The sequence below is a fragment of the Engystomops pustulosus genome, chromosome 4, assembly GCF_040894005.1.
Source record: "Engystomops pustulosus chromosome 4, aEngPut4.maternal, whole genome shotgun sequence".
Taxonomy (NCBI): Eukaryota; Metazoa; Chordata; class Amphibia; order Anura; family Leptodactylidae; genus Engystomops; species Engystomops pustulosus.
The window spans coordinates 23,336,398-23,363,118 of record NC_092414.1 but is presented as its reverse complement, the minus strand read 5'-3'; the positions used below and the strand labels follow the sequence as shown (position 1 = coordinate 23,363,118).

At 41.3% G+C, this 26,721-nt stretch overlaps 1 protein-coding gene across 5 annotated transcripts in view; it reads left to right on the top strand.

Annotated features, from left to right (window-relative positions):
• Window positions 1–26,721, top strand: part of SGCD (sarcoglycan delta) — a 454,320-nt gene that overhangs the window by 227,235 nt on the left and 200,364 nt on the right. For all 5 annotated transcript variants that reach the window (XM_072145505.1, XM_072145506.1, XM_072145503.1 and 2 more), the window contains exon 3: window positions 11,640–11,772. The gene's annotated coding sequence lies outside the window, so the exon portion shown is untranslated. The remainder of the gene's footprint in view (window positions 1–11,639; window positions 11,773–26,721) is intronic.

The following is a 26,721-nucleotide window of genomic DNA, read 5'->3' as shown; positions in this document are numbered from 1 at the left end:
TGAAGCATATTAGAAAAATGTTCACCACATACCCCTACTCACAAAAAAAATATCTCAAATGAAGGTTACACTTTAAAGACATCTACTACCAGGATAAAGGATTGTAAACCAAGCATACTGACACACTGGTGTGTGCCCCCTCTGTTAGGATCCGTTGTTCTTTAAGCTTCTTACCACATTGTTTTTAAGTAAAAAGGCTTTAAAAGTTATGCAAATGAGTCTGAGGGGCTCCATTAAGCCTGGAGCCTGGAGCTCCTCTTGCTCATTTACATAATTTGTAAAGCATTTTTTTGTAAAAACAAAGGCATAAGATGCTAAAAGAAGAGCAGATCCTGCCAGAGGGGGCACACACCAGTATGTCAGTGTGCTTGGTTTACAATCCTTCATCCTGGTGATAGATGTCCTTTAAGCATCTATTGGCAGCTGTTTTAGATTTCTTGCCCCTCAACAGAGTATCAAATGACTGGGCCTGTGAGAGGCCTATTGTAGCGTGTCCTGTATGTCTTTATGGCAGGCATGAAATAAATCTTGGGTCTTCGACCACTGGGCCATAGCCCAAGTCCGGACAGTGGAACATATGTCCCCAGATGCTGAGGGGCCCCCCAGTACTGCAAGAGGAGAGGGTGGGGTAGGGGGGGGGGGGGCTTCAGGAAAGGCTTTATAAGGGAGGTAACATCAGGAAGGATTATAAAAGGGGGATTGCTGCAGGCAAGGGGGCATTATAATGGGAGGCTGATTCAAAGGGGCATTTATAGGGTGACAGGAAAGGGGGTATATAGACTTATAAGTAGCATTAAGTCCAGAGATTAAAAGGCCAAGAGCACTGGTCCTAATGTGTCCCCTACCAATCATTGAATACCTTTTATTACAAAAGTTCCCATTTATGGAAGTTGCATGAGCTACTATAAGCGGGTGCTACAAGAAAGGGGGCATTATAAGAGGTGACCACAGGAGAGGTAACATTATAGGGGGCTGCACGAAAGGGGATATTATACTATCAGGCCACTAAGGGGGGCATTAGTAAATGGGGGTATTATACACTGTTGGCACACAATGGGTTGGATCTAGGTACACAATATAGGTGGGTCCACTGTTGGGGTGGGTTGGGGGCCACTGTAGTAGGCTGTGCATGTATATTTGAATATTTTCTCTAATATTTTTGACAGGAGCCATAGTATATACTGCAGTATACAGAAGGCTCTATTTATAGATGAAAGCCACGATGCTAGTGTGAATGGCGCCTAATGTGCCATGTGCTTATCATACACTCCAGCCCAATGGGTACATTATAGGAGTCTCGCCTGTGTCACTTACGTAATATAGTCACATCTGACATGAATCCCAGCTACGTACGGCTGTAACGTATAGGAAGAGGATTCCATCTGTTTCTTCCGTTTCCATATGTCAGCGCTTCCCACGGAATAACACAGAACTATATAAATGATTGTTAATAATGGTAATCATCATTATAACATAAAAGAACAGCATGTGGATACAGAATGTTGTGCCACCGGGAGGAATAATGACTCTGGATCAGACAGCGCCAAATTCTGTAGCGTACGACACAGAAACAGAAACAATAGAAGCAAATCCCATATAGACTAATGGTGTCAGCACCGCTAGTGTGTCCATTATACTGAATCAACTGCGTGTCCTTGTAATGTACATATTACATATTATATTAGTTTGGACTATGAAACTGCTGTCCTGAGAGAAGGAAATGTTTCCTCGTAATGTGTACACAGCACTGACAATTACAATGCACGCTGTTACATTATACCTGCACACAGTAAGGACATGAAATCTCAGACTTTCCCTTTATTGTGCAGCACTTACATGTTGATCAGGTCCTATGTATTGATACAACCACACATAAACTGTAAACCTGTGCTGAGGATACAGTACTATCTGTGCCTATTAGATTGACAATAGTACTGTATATATACGCTTACATCAGTCACATGGTATGATTTGAAAATAGAATTAAGTGTATCTGCAAAATTTACATGGAAAGAGAGGAAGGCAGTACTATCTGTGCCTGCATAATCTATAGGGAAAGAGGAGAAGGCAGTACTATCTGCGCCTGCATAATTTATAGGGAAACAGGAGAAGGCAATACTATCTGTGCCTGCATAATTTATAGGGAAAGAGGAGAAGGCAGTACTATCTATGCTTACATCAGTTACAGGGTATGATATGGATACAATACAAAATTCACATGGATAAAGAGGGAGGTAGTATTATCTGTGCCTACATAATTTAAAGGCAAATATAGGAAGGTAGTACAATATGTGCATATATGGTTTAAAGGGAAAGAATAGAAGGCAGTACGATCTGGGCCTGCATAAATTATAGGGAAAAAGGAGAAGGCAGTACTATCTATGCTTACATCAATTACAGGGTATGATATGGATATAATACAAAATGTACAGGGAAAAGGAGAAAGGTAGTATTATCTGTGCCTACATAATTTAAAGGGAAAGATAGGAAAGCAGGACAATGGGGCTGAATTACTAAGGGTCCGCAGACCGCACAAACGTCGGATATTCTGCTGATTACCGTTTTGATGCGCATTTAAAAGGGGATTGTGGTGCACACAATCGGATTTTGGCACAAACACGCCGGCTTTCATGCAACACAAATTGGGCGGCGGGCTGTTGGACGATCCGACGGATTCGGACTGTGTGGCAAGAAAGAAGGTGAACTCTGCCGGACCTGAGCGGGGAGAGACACATGCAGGATAGTGGGTGTACGATCTTAGTGAATCGTGCTGGAGTCCATGATCGTCGGACAATGCACAGCGGGGATTGCGCAAGGGACAGGTAAGTAAATGTGCCCCAATATTTGCATATATGGTGCAAAAGGAAAGAGAAGAAGGCAGTAGTATGTATACAGTTACATGGCTTGATATGGATACAGTACTAAAATTGAGTCTACAAAATTTAGCGGGAAAGATAGGAAGGTAGCACTATCTGTGCATGCATAATTTAAAGGTCAAGTGCAGAAGACAGTACTATCTATGCTTATGTCACAGAGTATGATATGGACACGGTACTACATGTGTCTATATTTACAGGGATAGAGAGGGAGGCAGTACTTCCTGTGCCTACTGTACATACAGGCGGTTCCCAACTTAAGGACACCTAATTTACATACATACTTTAGTCCCAGTCATGCTTGATAAAGATTCTTGATGAATTGAGCCGTTGCTTGTAACATGCTTGGGTGAATAAAGACTGCAAGACTATTTTTTCACATCTACAAGTCCTGTGGCTTCCGCGACTATATAAATTACATTAGTGCCAGGCTGCAATGATCTGTAAGGTGTCTGTAAGAAGTGTTATTGATAATTCTTGTTACCATGACAGCAAAAATAGAAAATCCAATTGTCAATGGGGGAAAAATGTTTTGTCTGGAGCTACAATTATAAAATATACAGTTCCAACTTACATACAAATTCAACTTAAGTACAAACCTAAAGAACCTATCACACAGAAAAAACTATCACAAAGATACTTTTGTGAAATCAGCTCACCCTCTCCGTTCGAACAATCCTCTTGGTCTTGACTCTGGACACTCCAGCACGGACAAACCTCGGTCACAGGTGCAGGCAGCATTAGACAGGAAAAAGAACTATTTCCAGCTGGACATCAGACGTCAGTTTTTAGGATAAAAAGTAGCAAAATTTTATTTGAAATCCATTAAAAAGGAGTACAATGGTACATGACACAGCATAAGGAATAAAAAATAGCATCAAAGCTTACGCGTTTCGGTGATTAAACCTTATTCATAGCTTCTGCACAACTTTCTGCAGTCTGGCTATTTAACCCTGCCCTTTCAATCCCATGGATCTCTGGGTAAGGTTTTCTTAACCCTTTCCATGATTTTTTGTATAAAGCGTAAAGCGTAAAGTGTAAACATAAAATGTAAACATAAAGTGTAAACATACATAGAAGAAACTTTACATGTTTAAAAACAAGGAAAAACAGATGGTAATTATCACCTTAGTACCTGCAAGAAAAAGTGTAACTTTTCATTGTTTTTCTATCAAAGAAGCAAAAAAGAAAGGTTGTATTACGTGGGGAGCATTATAGGATATTAGAAACAATATTTTATATTTATTATATATTTTATAAGTTAGCAATTTTTAGCAAAAGTGAATCAAATCTTGTTTCTTATTTAATCCAAAAGGGACCCTAGTTTTTAAAGAGAAAATCCAGTACGTTTCCCGATTTAAAAGGATCCTCCTAAGATCTCCCCCTCGCTTAGGTTTAATTACTTTTTCGATACCCCTGCATCTGAGGACACTGCAGTCTCCGGCATGATGTTCCCTAACATGTCTAGATACTGCGGAAATGTTAACCGCACTTTCTGAACTGACATCAGAGAAATGTCGACGAATGCGGGTTTTAAGATTGTTCGTAGTACAGCCTATGTAATCTAATCCACATGAAACGCATTGTATCTGATAAATTACAAATGATGTATTACAGTTTATGAATTGTTTTATTTCTTGTTGTGCATCGTTAGAGTACGAGGAGAAAAATTTGCTTTGGATCGCATACCTGCAGCACTTACAACGGTCTGCTCCACATTTGAAGAAGCCTTTAGTGCTGAGCCATGTAGTATGGCCTGGACTTGATTGATATAGGCTTGGTGACAGTAAATTACTGAGATTCGGAGCCTTTTTAGCTACACATTTTATATTGTTGTGCATAATTTTAGACAGTATATGATCAGTATGCAGGATGGGTAGATTTTTATATATAATTTTTTCAATTTCTTTGTACTGAACACTGTAGGTTGTAGTAAACACTATTGGTTGTTGTTTTTTGTGTTTGGATTTTTTATTTTTATTCATGTTAGTCAAATCTGAACGGGGGATATTATGGACTATATGAGAAGCCCTTTTTAACATCCACTCCGGATATTTTCTCTTCTTTAATTTGTCCCAAACCTTTTTCTCCTCTGTTTTATACAGGGAGGATGTGGAACAATTCCTTTTAGTGCGGATAAGTTCTCCTGTAGGGATATTCTTTATGACATGATTGGGGTGGCATGAACTAGCTAGTAAGGTGGTATTAGATGCCGTTGGTTTGACATATGGGGAAATTTGAACTACAGTATTGGTACCAGTTAAGCTAATATCCAAGAAGTTGATAGTTTTAGCCTGTAAATTAAATGTGAATTTTAAATTCATGTAGTTAGAATTAAGATATGTGACAAAATTTTCTGCATCCAATACAGTTCCCTCCCATATCAGGAGCTGGTCGTCAATATAACGGCCGTACCACCTGATATGGGAGAGAAAAGGATTTGCCCCAGAAAACAGATAAAGTTCTTCCCATCTGGCCATGTACAAATTTGCTAATGATGGAGAACATCTGCCCCCCATCGATGCACCGCATCTCTGTAAAAAATAGCTGTCATCAAATGAAAAATAATTTCTTTTCAAGAGAAAATTAACTGCTTCTACTATAAACTCCTTTACTGCAAGTGAATACATACTATATTTATCCAACCAATAAGTCAAGCATTGTAATGCAATTTCATGGTCTAAAGATGGGTATAATGCTACCACGTCACACGACAGCCACATGAAGCTCCGTCTCCATGGTATACCATCAAGTAAAGAAATAGTATGTTTAGTATCTTTCAATAGGCCAGGAAGGGAAGCAACCAGTGGTTGAAGGTGGTGGTCAACCCACTCCCCCAATCTTTCACTCAGAGATCCGATACCCGCCACAATGGGGCGGAGGGGAGGGGGGAAGACCTCCTTATGTATCTTCGGCAACGAGTGAAAGACTGGGGTAACGGGAAATTTGACATACAGGTAATCTGATATTTTCTGGGATATTGCACCCATATTTAATCCCTCATCCAACAGTTTCCTTAACAACATTTGAAATTCAATAGTAGGATTTGATTGTAATTTTAGGTACGTTTTTTCATCGTTCAGATTTGACTAACATGAATAAAAATAAAAAATCCAAACACAAAAAACAACAACCAATAGTGTTTACTACAACCTACAGTGTTCAGTACAAAGAAATTGAAAAAATTATATATAAAAATCTACCCATCCTGCATACTGATCATATACTGTCTAAAATTATGCACAACAATATAAAATGTGTAGCTAAAAAGGCTCCGAATCTCAGTAATTTACTGTCACCAAGCCTATATCAATCAAGTCCAGGCCATACTACATGGCTCAGCACTAAAGGCTTCTTCAAATGTGGAGCAGACCGTTGTAAGTGCTGCAGGTATGCGATCCAAAGCAAATTTTTCTCCTCGTACTCTAACGATGCACAACAAGAAATAAAACAATTCATAAACTGTAATACATCATTTGTAATTTATCAGATACAATGCGTTTCATGTGGATTAGATTACATAGGCTGTACTACGAACAATCTTAAAACCCGCATTCGTCGACATTTCTCTGATGTCAGTTCAGAAAGTGCGGTTAACATTTCCGCAGTATCTAGACATGTTAGGGAACATCATGCCGGAGACTGCAGTGTCCTCAGATGCAGGGGTATCGAAAAAGTAATTAAACCTAAGCGAGGGGGAGATCTTAGGAGGATCCTTTTAAATCGGGAAACGTACTGGATTTTCTCTTTAAAAACTAGGGTCCCTTTTGGATTAAATAAGAAACAAGATTTGATTCACTTTTGCTAAAAATTGCTAACTTATAAAATATATAATAAATATAAAATATTGTTTCTAATATCCTATAATGCTCCCCACGTAATACAACCTTTCTTTTTTGCTTCTTTGATAGAAAAACAATGAAAAGTTACACTTTTTCTTGCAGGTACTAAGGTGATAATTACCATCTGTTTTTCCTTGTTTTTAAACATGTAAAGTTTCTTCTATGTATGTTTACACTTTATGTTTACATTTTATGTTTACACTTTACGCTTTACGCTTTATACAAAAAATCATGGAAAGGGTTAAGAAAACCTTACCCAGAGATCCATGGGATTGAAAGGGCAGGGTTAAATAGCCAGACTGCAGAAAGTTGTGCAGAAGCTATGAATAAGGTTTAATCACCGAAACGCGTAAGCTTTGATGCTATTTTTTATTCCTTATGCTGTGTCATGTACCATTGTACTCCTTTTTAATGGATTTCAAATAAAATTTTGCTACTTTTTATCCTAAAAACTGACGTCTGATGTCCAGCTGGAAATAGTTCTTTTTCCTGTCTAAAGAACCTATCATGTACATAATTTGGGGACTGTCTGTATTTGCAGGAATCACTACCCATGCCTATGTCACTTTCGGGGAGACATCATCGTTTGTGTTTTCATCTAGTATGGTGAGAGATAGAAAGGTGCTACTATGTCTTTATTATATTATGACCTCTTAGCCCATTTTTTAATTTACATTAAATTGGCCGTTGTACTTTCTCTCTCCCCCTATTTTTTTTCTTGGCTTATCAAGATGTGTTTCTGCAACGGTGACAACCCGTTTTTTGCTGCAATGTTACCTTACAGGCTTGGCAATGCTTCTGCTATCCCGTTGTCTTCTATGTTGTGTTCTATGTTCCTCAGTGTTCTGGTCTCATGGTCCTCGGTCCTGCTGGCCTATGGTAAGCCTCATAAGTAGCTGTGAAGAACAGAGATCAAAAGACCAAGTACGAAGGGTCCTTATGTGTCCCCTGCCAATCACGTCACACCTTTTGTTATAAAAGGCAACTTCCCCTCTATGGCAGTTGCCTGAGCATTACAGTCCTTTGGGTTCATTGTGGAGGTGTACCGTGACTTTGATATCTAGAGTTCTATCTTGGAACACTGCCTCCGTTCCAAGACCTATCATTCTGATTCTGGACTCTGTTCTGTGGTGGACTCTGATCTGTACCATGAATTCTGTCTTTATGCCCTGACCTGCGAGTTGTATTTTGCCTGGTGGTCTGTCTGTGACTACCGGCTCCCTGGTACTCTGACCCGCCTTGGCCAACAGTCCCTTACATCTGGACTAATCCCAGAGGAATCAGCCTTATGTCATGGTCGCAGCCAAGACCAGATATGTCGAACGCAGAATCGTTTAGGTGGTTTAGTGGGTCCACAATGTGAATTTGTGAATAAGGCGTCTATAATGTTCTCAAAAAGTCCTTATTCTTCATAGTACAGAGAAAACCGGATTCTGCCTCCGTCTTCTCCGCGGTGTATGGCGTCATGCTTGAATTTACATATCTCCCTGTGTTCTCAGCCTCCATTATTTAGCTTTTTGTCGCGGCTCTGTAGATTTGAGTGGCAGACATTGGAAGTAAGTGACAGCTGAGAAGGGTGCAGGGGAAATGTGAACTTATCACAACAGCGCAAAGACACTCATAAGCATATTGAAGAAGTGCTGTCAGTCAATTAACCTAATAATTTATAACCCAGGCTTTATCGGCAAATAAATAATTAATGCTATTGAATTTTGTAAATTCGGATTTTAGGATATATAAATTAACATAATTAAACATAATGTTTCACTGGAAATTTGTATTTTTGCCAATGAGATCTAAACAAGCAATTAAACCGCATGTTCTCCGCATCAAATGTAATGCCCGTGTATAATATGAGGAGACAATAATTGTTATACCCCCCCACCGGGTCAAATTTACTGCAAGGATGCAGAAAGAAATTTTTCTGTGGAGTGAATTATCAGCAAGTAGGATCCTCTGTTTGTCCCTATATGAACCCACCGCGTGAGATACATATGGACACATAGGGGGAGATTTATCATAATTCTCTTAGAGCAGAACTGTTCTAGTTGCCCATGGAAACCAATCAAAGCTCAGCTTTCATCTCCCCACAGCTGTTTATGAAATTAAAGCTGAGCTCTGATTGGTTTCCATGGGCAACTAGAACAGTTTTACCTCATAAACTCGATGATAAATCTCCCACATAGTCAGTGTCTTCAACAAAAAATAGCGTCTCGTGTCGAAGTTATTACTTTGTGGCCTAAAATGTTACTTTGATATACAGATGTGATATCCTGAGCCGAGCGGGAACTTGTTTTGAAAGAAACATTTCAGAAAACCCTCACGTAGATGTGAACCGAGTCTTACACTATAGTTTTTTTCGGAAAAAAAGATGTTACATTTTTTTACCACACAACGTAATAAGTGACACAACTGTAGTTGGCGTTGGACCGACTGAGGTATATGCTACCCTGTATTCTTATCTGTCGGTGTTCCACGCAGCTTGAAGCGAGTCGTCTCATCCCAATTATGCTAAATTTAGGCTGTCCAATTGGCGGTGTTTTCCAAAGTATTCTTGACACACAGAAAAGGAGTTCTAGGACTGTTACTTTTTCCGTGATTGACTGAGGATGCATTTCCTTTATGTAAGGCCCTCCCACAGGAAGTTGTGTGAAATTTGCGGCAGGAGATTGGTGGACGTCAGTTATATCTTTATAGTTTCCATGATTGAGGATGCATTTCCTGTATGTAAGGCCCTCCCACAGGAAGCAGGAAGTTGTGTGAAATTTGCGGCGGGGGATTGGTGGACGTCAGTTATATCTTTATAGTTTGTTTCTGAAAAAAACGAGAACATCGCAAGTTCCAATAGAGGACATAGAGAGGATATTTTTTCTCTCTCTGCTTACATACTAATCGCTGCTCCTTATGTAAGGAGGTTTTCTTCTCTAGAAGTGTTGCTAGTAAGGGTTTATTTCTCCATACATGAAATGACAGACAGAATCTTTATAGCAGTATAAACACTGCTGTGCCATGTGCAGGAGCCTTAAGCATGGAGCTACAATCTAAGGCATATTGTGAAGGAATCTGACATCAAAAGAGTTTGTTCCATACCACATCCCATGTCATGACAGCTGATCGGTGGGGGTCCATCTGCTTCAAAATTTGGAGTTCAGCTGTTATTGCCAGAGGAATGTGAGTGAAAGCCACTGTGTTTAATTGAAGGGGTTAATAGGGCATTTAAGCAGAAGTTTGCATAAGCCCCTTGTGTAGAGGTAATCAAAGGCCTTAACGTACTTTAGATTTATGTTGGTTGAACGATTTTGACAGCTATCTTTCTGATTTCCTCTTACGCATACACAATGGGCTTGGCCAAAAGTACATGTGTATTGAAAGGTCTCTAGGTCTCTCTAATATTTCTAGGTCTCTCTTCTATGTCCTGAGACGAAATCATTGAGTTGAATTTGATCTTTTGGGCGGAATTTATAAATATGTAGCAGCAACAAAATATACCTGCTCTGACTTACATACAAATTCAACTTAAGAACTAACCTAGAGAACCTATGTTTACGTAACTCGTGGACTACCTGTATATGATCCTGTGCAGATTATCATACACATTAGACAGTCAAACGCATAAGGTGATATGCTTTCGGTCCACCAAAATCAGGTTTTACATCTTAAGATAAGTTCATGAAACAACCCAAGAATTTAGGGCTTCTTTAGCTTATCTTAGTAAAATGTATGCCCAATGGGATTTTTTATTAGAAGGGCTTAAAATGGGTTAAATACATACCGTATATACTCAGGTATAAGCCAACCCAAGTATAAGCCAAGGCCCCTAATTTTACCACAAAAACGTGGGAAAACCTATTGACTCGAGTATAAGCCGAGGGTGGGAAATGCATTGGTCACAGCCTCCCCATTATATAGCCTGCCGGACCCTGCCCCATAGTATATAGCCAGCACCTGACCCCCAGTATATAGCCTGCCAGCCCATATCCCCCAGTATATAGCCAGCCTCCTGCCCCAGTATATAGCCAGCACCTACCCCCCAGTATATAGCCTGCCAGCCCATATCCCCCAGTATATAGCCAGCCTCCTGCCCCAGTATATAGCCAGCACCTACCCCCCAGTATATAGCCTGCCAGCCCATATCCCCCAGTATATAGCCAGCCTCCTGCCCCAGTATATAGCCAGCAGCGGGGGAAGCCGGAAAGGTGAGTTTTTATATATTTTTTTTTACTCGAGTATAAGCCGAGTTTGGGGTTTCAGCACATTTTTTTGGCTTTTACTCGAGTTAGGCTCGAGTTTAGGCTTATACTCGAGTTACCTTTGGTACCTAGCGTTATAAGGACCCAAATAAGATATTTGCTGTGGAACCCTCTATTTGAGTCCAATGAGGGTTGTTTCCAAATCAAAGGATGGTGATGACTTTCCTAGAGCTCAGGCTCATTAAATTGAATGGGTTTAGATGCAATACCAAGCACCAGCACTATACAATGTACAGCACTGTGCCTTCTCTGAGTGTCCGTTTTCAGCTTGCGTGCTGGGTGTTGGCATTCACCCATTTAATATTGGGTATCAATCCTAAATATCTTTGATCAGTAAGTAAATTCTGTTACATTTATCTCCATGGGTAACAATGTAGTAAAACAATGTCTTACTTTTACCTCGTAAAGAATTTGACAACCAACACAAAGGATTTATCTATGCGGTTTGTGAATGTTATAAAATATCTAGGTCTTTGAAGGTGACCCACAAAAAAATTTCCTGCTAATGTTCTCTTCTCTTGTTGAGTATCCAGTATAGCGAAGAGACATTTCATATGCAGAGGTATTTTATTCCCACAAGTCAGAACAAAAATACCCTTAGGGCAGACACCAAGTTTCAAGTTCCCGAGCATTATAATGTTCATCCCAATATATTTCTCCTTGATTTGCAGGTGGCACAGATATAGACCCCCCTCTGGGACAGTGACGAGTCTTGTATAGAAACTCTAACTCACATCTTTCAACCATCCGACGTCTAGATGCTTTGATACGGATTCTGCCCAAAGCTGATTAGGACTGATCAAGGTAAGGTTCACCGGGGTAGCGATCTCATTGCACCAAGCAAATGTAACACTTTGTTATCCAAATTGATGTAATTGAATGATACAATGGCTTTATGAACCTTTCGAATATGACGATACAACAGCTGTTCATTGATTTGGAGGTTGAATTGCAACCCAAAGGGAAATTCTCCCTAAAAAAAATATGGGTTTCATACTCAATGCTTTAACTTCATGCTCCCAAATGGATTTGAGTCTGGATAATCCCCAAGGAACCTGGGCCATGGTAAAAAAAAAGTAGAATTTCTGCGCTATGACTCATATCACTTCAGTGTTTCAATTCCGAGCCCAATGTGTGAGTTGCTACTTTGGACCAGGACACAACAGTCCTCTGGAAACTAAAATGACGTCCAATATCCAAGGAGGCCAATCATTGACCACTCCAAACCTAGAGTTGGGTCCAAGGCCGAGCCATATGTGTGACCGGAAGTTCCAGGGGGTCATTGGACCAACTTCATACAATGAGTTGCTTCTTTGGACCAGGACACAACAGTCCCCTGGAAATGAAAGTTACATCCCATATCCAAGGAGGCCACTCATTGACCACCCCAAAACTCGCATTTGGGTGCAAGGCCTGAGACTGGAAGTATCAGAATCACCTTGAATCCAGAGATGGGTAAGTATCTATTCTTGTTTTACCAACCCTGACCCCTTCTGAACTTTACTTTTGTGATGTTAAAGATGGTCTCCACCTAAGAAAATCCAGATATGTTACTCGGTCTGGTAAGCCAATTATCTATGGAAAAACCTGAAAATACAGTAGATACATAATTTTTCTGCAGCTCCACCACAGGTAAAATTGAGCACTGCCCAGTCTCTATTCAATTTAATAACATTTAAAACAGGACAGGTTCTCTTGAGAAAAATACATTTTTGTGTAGTCTATTGCCACGAGTCAAAGATCCTGAACAGAAGACCCCTACATTGAACTGAGAATACCAGCATATGATATGTGGAAATATATAATGACAATCTCTGCTTAGCTATGCTACTGGAATCCAAAGGTGGCACGGGCAGATTTCTTAGAAGTCTAATTTGTCATCAAGTAGTATTTTAATATTATCATGTTATAAAGGGGTTCCTCAAACTGAGCAGCTACAAAGAAATGCTTTGGAGGACTTTTCATGCTCATGGATTACATGAACTCATTGTTGGTTGTGCAATACTTTACTTCTCCTGTGGGGGCAGTGCAGGGTAAAGGATCTTTCTGCTTCACCCAGGTATCAGTTTATTCCAAATTTCTAGGACCAATAACAGAGTAACCATACAACATAGAGTTAAAAGAAAAGATATTTCACCTAGAATAGGAGTATTTAGTGATACAGACATGTCGGGTCTTTCTTAAGTAGCCATTGTGTAATTGGAGGTGTTACCATGGAAGTCCAATAAAGAGGAATATGAACTTTGGTCGCCTGGAGCTTCTTATAAAAAAAAGGAGGATTCCTAAGAAGTGAAATAATGGTTATTTAGAAGATGGTCTTTAGGGGATATAAGATAAGTTTCATGCAGGATGTGACTAGTAGCAAATGTTCTACTCATTAGATCGCGCTGCCGCCATATGTGTCGGCATGTGCTCCTGGCTCTGAGGCATCGGCAGCACATGCTCGAGAATTATTCGGGAGAGATTGTGTTGTGTTAGTATTGGCCTGACACAACTCGATGGTTCCTGTGAGTTTGTATATATACAGGAGACATCTGTTGACTCTTTTTTTCTATCCGGGTGGAGGGTGGTCATGGGATTTTTAGGCTGAATTTTGTTTTATCTCACTAGGTCCAAACTTTTGTGCTAATTAATTTCATACCATATGTTTTTTGAACTATTCTGATCCAGAGGTCTGATGCAGTATTGTTCAAACTTGACCAGGGTCGGCTCCAGGTTTCAGTAGACCCCTGGACGACAGAGCCTCAGTAGGCCCCTTTGCAGTGAACTCACTTGGCAGCATTCAAAATTCATTAAAGCCCCCTCACCCCTTATGGATTCATTAGATGCAGGTCCCCTCACCCCATGGTTTCCTTATGTACATGTTCCTTATGTGGGCTCCCCAGTAGCTCTGGGCCCTGGCACTTGACCCAATATACCCAGTGCTGGCGCCGGCCCTGAAGTTGACATCTCTTTTACCGACTTTAGACCCAGCCTTTTCATAGACCTTAAAAATCAGCTTTTTCTGTAAAGCACCTATTCTAAACTATTTTGGTAGGTCTTGGAACTTCTTGTAGTTGATCATTTGTGAGGTTGAGGATAGGTGCCCGCTCTAGTTTATTGGGAACGTGTCACCAGATTTAACCCTATTCAACTCCTGGTCCCCTCAGGTAGGGTATGAAATGTTCTTTCTAGAATTCCCTCTTTTATGTGTAATTTTATGTGTTTACATATAAGTCACCAAAGCCATATGCAAATGAACAGTCCAATTTTTCCTGAGATGAGTCTCATTTAGAGACTGGAGTGAGAGCATCACTGTCAGGTTCGCTGGGGAGAATGCTGGGACTTCTGGTGGTGCTAGCAGCGTTCTCCGACCTCCGGCGCGTATCTGCGCAAACTCCACCTCTCGTCCGCTACCAGCGGTCTCTGGCGTGCGCCCCGGGCAGCGACTGTTAAGACCTCACGCTGTCTAGGAGTTGTGTTCTGAATTGCTGCGACTTGTGGTACTTCTGCATGGTGCCTGCTATTGTGCTTGTTGTTCTACACCATGAGGGGTTAATTCCCAGAAGTTGTCCAGCTCCTATCAGGTTCTGGAGGTGAGGTTCTGGCTGCATAAATTGCAGCTTCACTAGTCACCTGTGCCAGTGTTTGAAATCCCTTCATCGCTCGCTCTCTGCATTAGGTTGACTTGCTCTGTATCTGTATCTGTATCGTTGTGACCTCGGCTCGTTTTTGACATTGACTCTTTGCTTACTGATTTTGCACTTGACGTACCCTCTCGTTGTGACTCCGGCTAGTTTACCATTCTTTTGTGTTTTATGTTTGTCAATCTGTTTGTGTTTCCCTTCCCTCACTTATCCAGTGTATTTCGAGTCTTCAAGTAGTCGCCCCACGGTTTAGCGTGGGGGGGGGCTATAGGAAGGGACAGAGGTTGGGACAAGCTCAGGGCACACTATCCCCTGTTTTCTGTGTTACCCAACCCTAACAATCACTTCAGATGCCTTCAAATCTGTAGAGTCACAAGCCTGATCAAAAATATAAGATTCTTATCTTTAATACAACACCAGCAGCATTTTTCTCTGTGCTATTAAACCATAGATTGGGGCATCTGAAGTCCAGCTCCCCCTCCAGTGTCTTAAAGTGACTTATTACATGCAAAGCATGACTCTTCTCATGCCACTTTAGAGATAGTTTTTTTTATAGGTAAACGGGTGAGATATCAAATAAAATATTCTTGAATGAACATTAAATACCCTACCTGAGGGGGCTGCTAGTTTAGTGGGGGTAAGAGCTGGTGACGGGGTCCCTTTAAGGGGTTGTCCAATTAAGTTCGTCATTGTTACGTGGCAATACAGCCAAAACTGATCTCCCTTGATCCTTTGTTTCTAGTGTCAGTCACTGCTTCCCACTACATCACCTGGCTCACCCCAAATATCATATTTTTAAAATGTCACCACAGCACCACAAGAGGCACATCAACCAGAAAAGGCTCCTGGCTCCATAGATGTTAACAGAGCCTTGAGCCCGTCAGGGTCATTAGAATAATTTTAAGAGTCTTTTTTGTACAAACCAGAGCATTAAAAGAAGAGCGGATCCTGCCAGAGGGGGCAGACATCAGTATGTCAGTGTGCGTGGTTTACAATCCTTCATCCTGGTGGTAGATGTCTAAAGAATGTTTAAAGAAAATCTACCACCAGTAAGAAGGATTGTAAACTAAGTACACTTACATTCTGCTGTGTGCGCCCCCTCTGGCAGGATCTGCTTATCTTTTAGCTTCTTATGCCCTTGTTTTTACACTGAAATGGTTTTAAATAGTATGCAAATGAGCCTGAGGGCAATTTACAGCTATGGATCCAGGCTTTTTTTGTAAAAACAAGGTAAAAAAAAACTAAAAGAAGAGCGGATCCTGCCAGAGGGGGTGCACATCAGCATGTAAGCGTGCTTGGTTTAGAATACATCATCCTTTAAAACTTATCTTCACACACCTGTCAATCACTCCTGTAATCCGCCAGATACCTAATAAACAAATAATGACCGAATCAAAAAGCAGAAGAGCAATAATATGTCTCCGAAGGCAAACGTGGCCCTGGATAGCCTAAAAATCCTGCAAAATCTGCTGCGTGTGCTAATAGCCCCGGCCAGGTTGGGAGCACTTAGCATAAGATACATTTATTAAACTCATATTGGAAACATGAGATGAGTTCTAGACGCTGATCAGAGAATTGTGCGAGAAAAAACCGGAGGAAAATTCCTAGCGGAACTGAGAGGCAGCGAGTGTAACCAGAGCTGTGCACTTAAATTGGCGAGCAGTGCTTAAAATAGCCATGAAAGCCAAGCTTATTAAATCCCCCAGCTACCCTGGCAGACAGGACCAGGGGTGCTGTTCTCCAACAAAGCGGTGCCATGCAAGATTCAATGTCGCCCTGGCTTTATCTGTCAATCACGACCCCCCCCCCCGGAACTGTCCGGCTGCAGACCCCTGTTCTATAGAACCTTGTAAAAAGTGACTTCCATGTAATATTCATGCGGAGATCAGACTCCGGAAGTGGCTGAATATTGTAGATGTCTCCGAGCTCCTGCTGGATCATTCTCTGGTGGACATGATAATCCATGCGTAGAAGCATTGCACTAATGTTTATTGGCACTTCGGTCTCCGAACAAGACTCAACAAGTCAAAAGTCTATTTTTGAGTTTAGTCGAACAGAGGTTTGACATATTGCAAACCACAGAAGGATTTAGTCATTGGAGCAGAAGCATCAGAACATTTGTTCATAGAGCATATGTGTATAACAAGGGCTTAGTCTGGGGAATGAGTTGTCTTAAAGGGGTTGTCCACTTTCAGCAAATATTTGATATGGCTTGTGTAAGGGAAAGTTAGACAATTTTCCAATATACTTTCTACATCAATTCCTCACAGTATTTTTTAGATCTCTGTTTGCTGTCCTACTATAGAAAGCTTCTATGTTTACTTCAAGTGGATAGAAACCTGTCCATGGTCATGTGATGTCACACAGGTGCACGGCTCATTACAACACACAGCTCTGATGACTCTCTGTGATACTAACGAGCCTTGCACCTGTGTGACATCACATGACCATGGACAAATTTCTATTGGGAGTAAACATTGAGGCTTCGATAAAATGACAGCAAGCAAAGATCTAGAAAATCGTGATACAGAAATTATACGGGAAAACTGTATAACTTTTAATCACACAAACAGTATCAATGATTTGCTGAAAGTGGACAATTCTTTAAAATGATTATGCAACTTTTATCATCATGTCATTTTTAGGGTCTTTGTTGGGGATTTTATTTGTGTATCATTATAGTAATCAGAGAAAAAATTTTAAGATTCTTGCAGTCAACACAAGGGGGAGCTTAAAGGGGTATTCTCATCTGGACATTCATATTTTATTTATTAATCTGCAAAATATATACGTTTATTCAAATGCATGTTATTTTAGAAAAGAATTTCTGTGTGAAGATAATTTCCCATAGAACCCATGTAGCCATGTCCCTTAGAAATGAGATAGCCGTCCTTGGATACAACCACCCCCGCATTTTGGCGCACGCGATCAGATTGTGGCGCATCGGCGCTGTCATGCACGCAACGGAAATCGGGTGGCGTGGCCGAAACGAAAACCCGACGGATTCGGAAAAAACGTCGCATTTTTTAAAAAAAATCTGTCGTGGAGCTTGCACTTACCTTCACTCAGCCCGGCCTCGGTGCTTTTCAGCGCAGCAGCGCCACCTGGTGGACGGTGGAGGAACTACCTTGATAAATCCCAGCCGGACCCGAATCCAGCGCAGAGAACGCGCAGCTGGATCGCGAATGGACCGGGTAAGTAAATCTGCCCCATTATGTCCTGCATTATGCAGCTATACCTATTTGAATGGACAATGTCTAATACAGGCGATGCAGGGAAACGGAACACGTCCTTAGTGATAAATTAAGACCACCATGAGCCCTGGGCTCTGTGAAAATTGCAGCTACATGCCACTTACTGCCTACATAAGGTACCAGTACCAAGCTTCTGATGAAAGAGGTGTTGCTGATTCCTTTTGATGGTTTTCAGCATTGCAATCTCAAGGACCTTTGGGCAGGGCCCAGCACTGGGCATACCTGGGTAGGTAATGGGGCCCAGAGCTGCTTGGGGGCCCTTATAATGAATCTATATGGTGTGAGAGGGACTTATATAAAATAGTCATGAGGGGGATGTATATAAAATACCCATGAGGGGGCTGTCCATAAAATAACCATGAGGGGGCTGTTTGGGATGATAAACTAGGGAATATTTTAGGGAACAGGAGACTGTTTTAGTTTCTGAATTTTTAATGACTCTACGTGAGTTCACTGCAAAGGGGCCCACTGAGGCTCTGTCGCCCAGGGGCCTGCTGAAACCTGGAGCCGACCCTGGCTTTGGAGGACCTGGAAAGGGCCTGGAAAAGCTCATATATAGATGTGTGTCACAAGCCAGCACACATGGAAGGATTGAAGTCCTCTTAGTATTATCAGTAGTAGTAGTAGTAGTAGTAGTATCAAACTCCATGAGTGGATTTGGGGCCTATGGACCCCTGGGACGCCCCATATCATAATTCATGACTACACTAATCACAACTGATTCCTAGTGATCAAAGGGAGAGGACCTTTTCAATCAGCCTATTATTAAAGGACCCTTTTACAAGTAGCCATTGTTCATGTTTATAAACAGTACAGCCAATAGCCATTTGTTTTGCCATTAACCAGATTTTAAACCCGTTAACATGAATGATCATGTCATACATAAAATAATTGTCATACTCCCCAAACACTAAGACACAAGAAAACACTATAAACAAAAGCCAATTAGAAAACCAGAAATGATGACCTAGCTCTTTAAGGAATAATTAATGTCAAGATTGTAGGAAAAGGAGCAAAGAAGGACTTGGTGGTAAACTGGATATTCTGTCATAATACCATGTAACAGGAAAGATTAATTACTCTCCTGGATGAAGGTAATCCAAGCCGGAGGTAAACAACATGGTGAGCAGAGCAGAAAGTGATGTGGAAGTTGATGGTAGAGGTTAGGAGAGGTTAGTAGCTGGAGGGCAGCTTTATTCCCCATACATACAAGACGTTTCGTAAACCACATAAAGGGACCTGGGTATCTATACAAACATCAGCTTCTTCTGTACTGGAAGACCAGAACACAAAGGATCCTCTTGTGGGCCAAGTGTCTGACCCAATAATAGGTTGAAGCAGAAGACCCAACCTGGAGATGACTTGAGAACATCGAGAAAATCCAATATGGCATTAACAGTTGACGCACATATGAAATCTAAGAACCATATCATCTTCATGGGCCAAGGAAACCCAAGATCTTCAGTACAATACATGTTTCCTTTGGTCATTATTTAAGGAATGTCCAATAATCTTTAATAATTTGACCTGTCGTAAAAAACATAAACACCCAAATATTGTGTATTGTGTGATTTTAGTTTTTGTGTGTATAAAGTCATTGACAATAGAGCCTTATACTTAAGGAGGTTGTCCCACAAAAGACCTGTCCAGCACTGTATTGGTCTGGTTGGAATGTACTAGTGATCGTATCGGAAACACCAATTGGCTAGGAAAATAAGGGTCATCTGATCCCTGAAAAGTTAAGGTTAATTATACATGAGATTTCCAAAAATGATTATGGCATGACATATGAGAAGACCTCTCCAGTAGGGTTCTTCCCTTGGATATGTCATAAATGTTCTATAAATGTGGGTTGCCCCTTCTTTGGCCTGAACTTATCATATATACCGTACTTGAGTATAGCTGAGTTTTTCAGCACATACTTTGCTCGGGTATATAAAAGAACAAAGTTTGTACTTACCTTCCTGACACCCCCTGCAGGCAGCTCCGGTCCGTTCCGGCTAGTGGCTACATACAGGGGATTGACTGTCCATATAAAGTGGACTGGCTGGCTATATAAAGTGGACTGGCTGGCTATATAAAGGGGATTGGCTGGCTATATACAGGAGACTGTCTGGCTATATAAAGGGGGCTGGCTATATATAGAGGACTGGCTGGTTGGCTATATACTGGGGTAGGGGGTTAGCTACATACTGGTGGCAGGGGGCTGGCTATATACAGGGGACAGGCTGGTTATATACAGGGGACTGGCTGGCTATATACAGGGGACTGGCTGGCCATATATAGGGGACTGGCTGGCTATATAAAGGGGACTGGCTGGCTATACACAGGACACTGGCTGGCTATATACAGAGGCTGGCTGGCTATATACAGGGGACAGGCTGGTTGGTTATATACTGGGGCTAGCTATATACAGGGGTCTGGCTGGCTATATACTGGGGGGCAGGGGATAGGCTATGTACTGGCGGGAAGGGGACTGCTTAGCTAAATACTAGAGGGCATAGGCTGGCTGGCAATATACTAGGGACAAGGGGCTGGCTATATACTGGGGGGGGGACTGGCTAGCTATATACATGGGGGTAAAATTAGGAGCCTACTAAAGTGTGTGGCTACCCTAAAGAAGTCTTGAACCAGGGGCTGCCACACACCCAGCGGGATGGTAAGTTTAGACATCATAGGTGTTGAGTATTTCGATCTTATAATTTCACTTAACAGTTTTCAGTGGTTCTTGTGTCTCTTTCAGGGTCTAAGACAGGACTGTCCCTTTTAGATACACCAGAAATAGTAAGTTAATTATTTCTAGGTCTGTAGCATTGACGATAAATATGTTGCGAGGTCACCCTGAAGTTCAGACCGCAGAAGTATATTAACTTCCTTTTTTAGTATTTTTTCCAATTTGCGTCATGAAAACTAGATAGTCTTTTGGTCGAGCAGAGGCTGAAAATTGGAAAGTGTGACAGCATTTTGGACAGGAAATTAAGAATTTTTGATGTAAGATACACGTGTCAGTGTCAATTTAGTGTCATATTTCAACCGTCTGTTTTTGTCACTCGTCAAAGATATCACATAATCGAAGCTTGGAATATTACTGTAATGATAAGATTGGATGATTTTGTCTTTTTCCCAATATGTAAGTATCTATTACTGTAGACAGCCAACATTTCATAGGAGACTGTTCTAAATAACCTTTTAATAAACTTTGCATAAATCACTAGTACGGTCTGTTAAACAATGGGGCAGATTTACTTACCCGGTCCATTCGCGATCCAGCGGCGCGTTCTCTGCGGTGGATTTGGGTCTTCCGGCGATTCACTAAGGTAGTTCCTCCGACGTCCACCAGGCGGCGCTGCTGCGCTGAAGTTCCCCAAGGCCTGTCGGAGTGCACGATCCTATACTTGGAGAAGGTAAGTGCGTGTCCCGCGACAATTTTTTTTTTAAATGCGGCAGTTTTTCCGAATCCGTCGGGTTTTCGCTCGGCCACGCCCCCCGATTTCTGTCGCGTGCATGCCGGCACCTATGCGCCAAAATCCGATCGCGTGCACCAAAATCCCAGGGCAATACAGGGAAAATCGGCGCAAATCGTAAATATTCTGGTAACACGTTGGGAAAATGCGAATCGGGTCCTTAGTAAATGACCCCCACTGTTTCTGGAAATGATACTTCTGTTCTGCCGTTCAGCTGATCTACCCATTGGAGACTCAATCTCTAGTTCTCACAAGAGCTAGTGGCTCCAGCCATTTCCCACAAAAATTTTAGGAGAAGCTGCTCAGTAGGGTCATTTACAAAGCAACACACACATTTATTTATGTGAATAAAGCACTTGGGGTAAGATAGAACCATAATATTAGCTCCAGTAGCCTCTGCCTTGTATCTTTTAGCCTTTCTCTCTTGCTACTGCACTCTCCCCTCTGTGAGGATTTTGTGTAATGTGATAGCCGGAGCTGCTGTTTTTCTTTTCCTAAAGCAAGGATGGATGAAGGAAGCATTAAGCATAGTTAGTAAGGACAAAAGGATCAAGATATGTGTAGAATTAGGTTTTTTTTCATACAATTTTTTGCATTATGTAGGCATAGTGATTTTTTTTATTTTTATAAATGCACTTTATAAACAACTTCTTAGTTTGCTAAAAAAAAAAACTAATTGTAAAGTCTATCATTAGCAACACTTTAACTGAGTGTTGCTAAGGAGAGCCCAGAATAAGTATTGTTAATATGTGAATATTCAGGCTGAATAAAGCAACATCTACATGCAACATCTTAATATAAGGATTTAACTCTCCAGAGCAACACAGAGGGAAAATACAAATCTATCTTTCTATCTAATTACATTATCTATCTATCTCATATCTATCTATCTATCTATTTATCTATTATCTATCCTTCTATCTATCTCACATCTATCTATCTATCTATCTATCTATCTATCTATCTATCTATCTATCTATCTAATTACCTTATCTATCTATCTATCTATCTATCCATCTATCTATTATCCATCTATCTATCTATCTCATATCTATCTATCTATCTATCTATCTATCCATCTATTTATTATCTATTCTTCTATCTATCTATATATCTATCTATCTCATATCTATCTTCTATCCATCTGTCTATATATCTGTCTGTCTATCTATCCATCCATCCATCTAGTCTTACCCAGTTACCTTCCTTTCCTGTAATGACCTACAAAGTGATGCTGTCATGTAGGGTGCAGGTTTGGGCTGTCTCTCTGACTTGTGGCGTTAGCCTTTTTATGTAACATGATGTCTGGTCAGTTAAATAAACCTGGCAGCTGAGGAGAGATTCGTGACAGAACGACATGAACAGTGATATTTACTCATCCAGAGCCGAACTATTTGTGAATAAAATCATTTAAAATGCCACATAGTATCCTCCACCGTGCTCTCTCTCCATAACATCAATGGTGAAGGTGCCCTGTCTGACACATGGATTTGATTGAATTTGTAGAAGAGCAAGGAGGAGAGTGCTCTTAAAGACACTGCTCTTCTTGGAACTTTGTGGAGCTAAATGTTACAGTAGAATTGGCATGTATCTGCTCCGATCAGAGGGAATGAAAGGTATACACTTCCCCTCACTAATACCCCAATCTACTGAGTCTAGGGATACAGCGAAGGAGAACTAAAGGTATATTTATTTCCCAACCCGGCATTGATATCTCCTACAGTCCATGGTAAAAGTGTAATATATATCACTACTCTATTCCCTTCTTCCTTTAATCCTTCCTTTATTTTCTGTCTATACTTCCCTCCCCTATTTCTTCCATTCTTTCTTTCCTTCTCCTCTGTTTAACAGTTTTCTTTCTAATCTTCCCTTTCTATTAATTTTTCCCTCTCTGTTCCTTACACCTGTTTGGTATTTCAACGTATGTGCTTCATTTCCCCCTATCTTCCCCCTCTTTCCTTCTTTCACCCCTTTCCTTCCCTGCTTTCTTTCCCTTTCTTTCTTTCTTCCTCCCTCCATTTCCTCTTTTTTTTCCTTTCCTTAACCCCTTTCCTTCTTCTGCTGTTTTTCCTATTTCATACTTTCTGCTCCTTTACTGTCCTCCCTTTCTTTACATTCCTACATTCCCTTTCCCAAATTCTTTCGTTCCTTCCCTCTTCCTATTTCTCCCCTTTATTCCCATGTTCCTCCTTCCATTCTTTTCCTGCTTCTATCTCTTTCCTTCCTTTCCTCCTCCTATTTTCTTCCTTTACCACCTCTCATTTCTTCCTCTTCCTCTATCTTTTTCCTCTTTTCCTCCTATTCTTTTCCATCCCTATTATATATTTCCTTTCTCTCCTTTCCTCTTTCTATTTTATCCCTTTACTCTCTCTCCATTCTTCCACTTCCTTTCTCCTCAACTTCTTATCAGGGCTGCCATCAGGGGGGTTTAGTGTCACTGTGTTCAGGGGGCCCCAAGGAGGAGCCCCTTGTCACAGAAAATCCTCCCCCCTTTCCAGGTGCAGGGAACACACTGTGCACACAGGGCCAGATAATCACTTCCTAGTGGTGGTCCTGCTTATTATGCTGTAACCTAAATTATCTGTGGCAAGTTTATCTAACATATAACATATCGAAGAAGGTGTTTACACTTTTTTTTTCCTTTTCGTCAATGCAAAATTTACATTACAAAATTACATAATTGGCTTTTTTTCTCTGGCTCTCCTTCTTTCTTTACATATGCTCCTTTCTTAAAGGAATGTCCAATTTCAGCACAAAAATTAATATTATTTTTGCAATGAAAAGTTATACAATTTTCTAATATACTTCCTGTATCAATTCCTCATGGTTTTCTAGATCTCTGCTTGCTGTCGTTTATAGGAAGCTTTGATATTTACTTCCAGTAGACATAAATCAGTCCATGGTTTTGTCATAGACAGGCAGGTGCACGAGCCGTTATTATCATAAAGCCCTGATTAATGTCTCTGATATAACAGCTTGTGCACCACAAGGCCATGGACAGATTTCTATCCACTGGAAGTCAACATAGAAGCTTTTGATAGAAGGACAGCAAGCAGAGATCTAGAAAACCATGAGGAATTGATGCAGAAAGTATATTAGTAAATTGTATAACTTTTCCTTACACAAACCATATCAATTATTTGCTGAGAGAAGAACAACCCCTTTAAGTCCTCCCATATATTTATTCCATTATATGTCCTTGCTCTCCTACCTCCTATCTATACTTCCTCCTATCATTCCTCCTCAGTCACGTTTTCTTTCTTTTCAATGTTTGTTGGCCTAATCCTGTTGCTATCCATTTTTTTCCTTCTTAACCACATTCCAAGTTGGTCAAGGCCAATTGTTCCTTTTGCTGTCCTTCCTTCTAACCTTCCTTCCTTCAGCCCTCCTTCCTTCCTTCTTTCCACCCTCCTTCTTTTAAACTTACTTCCTTCTTTTCCTTCCTTCCTTCTGCCCTCCTTCCTTCTTTTCTTTCCTTCCTTCCGCCCTCCTTCCTTCCTTCTTTCCTTCCTTCCGCCCTCTTTCTTCTAACCTTCCTTCCTTCAGCCCTCCTTCCTTCCTTCAGCCCTCCTTCTTTTAAACTTACTTGCTTCTTTTCCTTCCTTCCTTCCTTCTGCCCTCCTTCCTTCTTTCCTTCCTTCTTTTCTTTCCTTCCTTCCGCCCTCCTTCCTTCTTTCCTTCCTTCCGCCCTCTTTCTTCTAGCCTTCCTTCCTTCCGCCATCCTTCCTTCCTTCCCTCCTCCTTCCGCCCTCCTTCCTTCTTTCCTGGCTTCCATCTATCCTTCCTTCCTCCCTCCCACCTATTCCGTCCTGGCATTGATAACACTAATATAGTATGTGTTACAAGTTGTTTGCATTCAGGGGCCACAGACGATTCAGTAACAAGTAATATTTGGCTTAACATTTGGAGCTTGTCCGCTCGCACTCCGTCTTCTCCTTACCTCCCTCCTGTAGACAGGAGCACACATGACCTTTAAGCCCTGTCAGCTGCGGGCGATGGGGAAAAGTGTCAGGACGAGCGTAGGAACACACAGGGATTTTGACAGAAAGGAGGGAGCTGATATTTACCATCAACTTGTGGTTGTGAAAGGTCGACAAATTAGATATTGTAGGAATTCCCCAGGGAAGACTGAACCATCCCTTGAATACATTTTTCAGATTCTATTGGGCAAAAAGTAGCCTATGATTCACAAAAAAACCCACAAGCGTGTAATCCATTAGAGGGCTTCTGTCAAAGCATTTGATATATTCCCACTAGCTGTGTGAACTTTCTCTCTCCGGGTCTCGGGGATAGAAGTTGGTCAGATTATACACGTATGAGTAATGTGCACCAATGATTACTATTATACCCATCTTACGCTGACACCTCTCATGGGTAGGCCGCGGGTCCGATAATGAAAAAATTTTACAAATTATATCTGAGCCGGAATAAATTTTCGTTTACGACTTTGACAAGGTGGTCGTTCAGAAATGCTATTGGCTTCTGTCGCACTTTTATGTCAGATAGGGGAATGATCTAAAGTATAGCTAAATCCTAGATATTCAAGTTAAAGGGATTTCACCTTTAAATCTACACAATAGGGTTTAAATATCTGATAATGTGGGGTCCAACTGAAGCATCCCACCGTGATTGGCAAAATAGGGGATCTCAAGTTCGCCGGAGCTTCCTTATACTACTTAGGACTTTTTAGCTTAGGTCATCTCCTAAACCATCCTGGAGGCCCCATAGAAATCAGTGGAGGTCAGGACTAATCTATTGATTTCTATCGGAAATCTGGGACTCGGAAGTCTTAGTCCATATGGAGAAGCCCAATCTGAGAATTGTGGTCCCTGTGGTCCAACTCACATTTACTTACCCGGTCCATTCACGATCCAGCGGCGCGTTCTCTGCAGTGGATTTGGGTCTTCCGGTGATTCACTAAGGCAGTTCCTCCGACGTCCACCAGGTGTCGCTGCTGCGCTGAAGTTCCCCGAGGCCCGCCGGAATTCACGATCCTATACTTGGTGAAGGTAAACGCGTGTCCCGCGACCCTGTTTTTTTTTTTTAAATGCGGCGGTTTTTCCGAATCCGTCAGGTTTTCGTTCGGTCACGCCCCCCAATTTCCATCGCGTGCATGCCGGCGCCGATGCGCCACAATCCGATCGCGTGCGCCAAAATCCCAGGGCAATACAGGGAAAATCGGGCGCAAAACCGAAAAATTTGCGTAGCCCGCCGGTTAAAACGCGTTTCGGGCCCTTAGTAAATGACCCCCACTGTGTTTAGACATGCTTCTCTTGTAATGTCGATATATAGTAGATGTAGATTGGAGTTGGATTTTCAAGTTGAAGAGGATGGGACAAATTAAAGTTGGCTGGGCGTTATGTAGGTTAATCATGGCCCCATGTCCAATGACAAATAAGACGTTGATTG